This window comes from Mus musculus, chromosome 19 (assembly GCF_000001635.26).
Source record: "Mus musculus strain C57BL/6J chromosome 19, GRCm38.p6 C57BL/6J".
NCBI classification, from domain to species: Eukaryota; Metazoa; Chordata; class Mammalia; order Rodentia; family Muridae; genus Mus; species Mus musculus.
The window spans coordinates 42,508,712-42,512,543 of record NC_000085.6 but is presented as its reverse complement, the minus strand read 5'-3'; the positions used below and the strand labels follow the sequence as shown (position 1 = coordinate 42,512,543).

The window sequence follows — 3,832 nt, the reverse complement described above, 5'->3', positions numbered from 1 at the left end:
AGAGGGTGAGAGTTAGCCTCTCTCAGGGGGAATTCCCTTACTGGTAAACCAATGCAGCGTGGTAGGCCTTGAAACCATATACACACACAAACAACAAAAACAGACTCAAAAGGTGTATTTCTATATATTTGTGTAGACCTGTGTGTGTGTGTGTGTGTGTGAGAGAGAGAGAGAGAGAGAGAGAGCTTGTGAGGGACTGGGAGAAGTCTGAGGGAGAGAAAGTGGAAGGGGCTGGAGACAGGAACGAGAAGGGGGAAGTGATATAATTCTATTTCAATTAAAAACATTAAAAATGTAAAAGAATTAAATTACAATACTGATTATTTTCCCCCTAGGAGAGAAGTGGAGACAGAGCAACTCTTCTTCGTGGTTTCGTCTCAAGATACAGTGCAGCTCAGCTCCAGGCCCTTTCAATGGCCCCAGAGCACTCTGAAAGGTACCACTGCTCTCAAGGGCTCCTGGGGTCAGTACCCTGTATCGAGTGGGGACTTGTCAAATATCTGTTAGAAAATTATCCCTTTTAGTCTACAAAGCACCAAAGTGAAAATCTTACTATGCTTATCCCAAACCATGACATTTTCATGGATATCCCTAGAAATTTTGACCCAACTTCTCTTTCTTCAGGACTTTGGGGGAATCGCGAGTTGACCTAGTAAATGCAAGAAAGTGAGAGGCACAGAATTTCCTGGTCTCCAAACCTGCCTACTACTCCCCCTCTCACCTCCGCCTCCTCTTTCCACATGCTGGTCTTTCCTTCCTCGACCTACATCAGCATGTGACTCTGGTCACCTTTACAAAATGTCTGTAACCTCTCTGAGCTAACAGTCATTCGTGCCTCCCTTTGTCCCTGTTCAAGAGCTCTCACAACACCTGTGCTCTGCCCAGTAGAGTGAATGTCATCATTAAACACAGTGCATGGCACACAGGCCCCTACTTAGTTATTTAACTAACGCTGCATAAACCAATCCTCTCTCTGCACTTTTTGTTTGTTTGTTTGTTTGTTTGTTTTGTTTTGTTTGTTTTTCGAGACAGGGTTTCTCTGTATAGCTCTCCCTGGCTGTCCTGGAACTCACTTTGTAGACTAGGCTGGTCTCGAACTCAGAAATCTGCCTGCCTCTGCCTCCTGAGTGCTGGGATTAAAGGTTTGCGCCACCACTGCCCAGCTCTCTCTCTGCACTTTTAGTGAGACTTTGGAATGGAAAGCAACATCATCATCAACAACCACAACACCACCTCAGAGGAAGCCGGGCACCCAACAACTTTAATTTGCACACTCATTCTTCACAAACACACTCTAATCCCTTCACCTGCAGAAATAATTGTGCAAGGCATATGATGACTTGCCCAGGATTAGACAGAACTTCACAAAGAGTAATTCCACCGGACCTTATCCATATACTTCCATCTGATTCGGCTCTAAATAGTTGAGCCCTTGGAAGCTGTATAGCTTGGATTTAAACCTCGCTTTGTTAATTACCGGCTGGGGAACTTTAACCTAGTTACTTAATCTTTCTGTGCCTCCGTTCTCTGATACACAGACTAAGCGTGATATTACAGAGGACAGATAAGGGTTGAGAGAATTCAATGGCACAGTCTATGTAAAGTGCCTGGGTCCATAAATGATAGCTGGTTTGTAAGCAGTTCAATCTTAAAGATGACAAATCCATTCTATTTAAACCTTCTGAGGGCTGGCTTTGTTCCAGGACATCCTAGAGAGGGAGGGATGTGTCGTGGCCACTCTAGAGTTCTGTCTGGAGACACAGACAACTGGTGTCATCGACCTTTGGTGCTAATCTGGACCCATCACTCACCAGCCCTGGCCCCATCCTAAGAAGCTTATCTTCCTGAAGTCTTACTCCCCAGCAGAGCTAGCAGTACTGAGCTGCCTCGCAAGGGGGTGCCGAAAAGATCAATTCACCTTAGCAAAGTGCTTTGGAAATGTAACATGCTAAATATTAATGGGTCTCTCCGAGTGTCGGGAAATGTGCAATCTGAACTCTGCTCAGGGCGAACTGAAGGCAGGAGAGCAATTCTGGGCAGCCCGATTGCCACATCCTCGTTCTAACTGGGAGGTGGTGCTGCGGGAGGAGGAGTGAGGGCAGCAAGCCTGAGGGAGGGGCCTGCCAGGCTTGCTGTGAGGTGACAGTTTTGGAAGGCAGGCAGGCTCTGAGGAGGAAGTACAAACAATTCAGGAGCAGACCCAACCTGGAGGGAGGTGTGGGGGAAAACCAGAAAACCCCCTGGGTTTCTTGATGGAAGGCAAATGTGAGCTTGCCCTGTCTATTTTCCACCTCTCATTTTCAGAGAGGAGAGTGAGGCTCTGTTAGCCATGAGAGTCCCCCCCCCCTGCTCGAGACCTCCCGACTCCACAAGTAGGACAATCAGAAGATACTAAGCTTAGCCAGGACTTACAGTTCTCAGTGTGGTCAAGCATTAGGGAATCTCTGCTCAGGCATCGCTGAACAGCTCGAGAAGAAGGTACCCTGTTGTAGGATAGTGATCGACCGTCAGCTCCTCAAAGAAAACACACAGCTAGTTTGAGCCGGCAGCCCCTCTTCCATAACCCATGCTTCTTTCTCTAAGTGAACATAACAGACACTTCTGGGTTCCGTCGTGTTCTCTTAAACATGATTCTTTCCATCCACACAGACTCTTCTACTATGTGCGGCCAAGATTACTAGTCCAGAGGTCAGACCAGAAGTGGAAGGTATTGGGCAAATGCCCACAGACTTCACATTCGGGAACAGCAAGGGACAGCTTCTACAATCTCTCTGAAAGATCTCAGTAGGACTGAACCCACTGCTCCAGCACACACTGCTCGTTAGCGTACCGGTACTGGTTTTTATTTCTTCCCTGTCCAGCCTCTCCTTCTATTCTTTGTGATTCAGAGAATCACTGCGACTGCTGTACACTCAGTCTATGATGCTGCACAGCCAGTTGTGAGAGCTACCTCTGGGCCTCTCTTTCTCCTCAGACATGACTATTTAATGAAAGAGACTTTACCTAGTTCATATTTTCATGCCGTGTTTTGCATTATGCCCAGACTACAAATGCCCGGAAAAATACATGTCGGATGGATAAATACAAGAGCCAACTGTAGGGCCAAAGGATGATAATGATCACATCTGGCACTTACTGGGTCCTTATATAACATTTTCTTCCCTGATTTCAACCAATCCAGGAACAAGAGATTACGTACTAGGGCCGGGAAGAAGGAAATATTCGTAACAACTGAACTTTCCAGATGTGGTCAAAGCTTGGCTTCTCTTCTCTGGCAGTTGGCCTGCCTGCCAGGATGCCTGCCCCTGTGAGCCCCCATCCTCTGGCAGCTCCAGCCCATGGGAATTCATCACCTCTGCTGGGACAGCAGCTTCTGCCCTTCTGCCATATATAACAGCAAACGTTCCTTTCTCTTTATGCCAACTCCTCAGGCCTCGCTTTCTTCAGCTCTTCACATTAAAAAAAAAAAAAAATCCGGGCTGGCCATTTTTCATGAATTTTCTGCTGGGTTGCCTTTCCTCTGACTTTTCACTTTCTCGGTGCTAAAAGAAAGGAAAGAACATGAATCTGACGGGGGAAAAAAAAGTATCAAAAAAGCTGAAGTCAGAGAGTACAGTACAGGCAGGATTCCAGAAGAGGCACCTGAAGAGACTCGGTGGCTTAGTGTGGGGGTGGAGTCATCAGGAAAAAGCCAAACTCATAGCGAGTGGGAAGCAGTGACTATGAGAGGGTCAGACCAACAGATCAAACTGTTCCAAACCTGTTGCTTGCTTGCTTGCTTGCTTGCTCGCTCGCTCGCTCGCTCGCTCGCTTGCTTGCTCGCTCGCTTGCT

General features: G+C 47.1%; 1 long non-coding RNA gene across 1 annotated transcript; it reads left to right on the top strand.

The window, feature by feature from the left end:
- Positions 1–346: 346 nt before the first annotated feature.
- Gm41851 lies at positions 347–3,425 on the top strand. The gene is made up of 3 exons (XR_877864.1): positions 347–436; positions 2,650–2,832; positions 3,182–3,425. It is a non-coding gene; the product is annotated as a predicted gene, 41851 (long non-coding RNA).
- Positions 3,426–3,832: the final 407 nt, after the last annotated feature.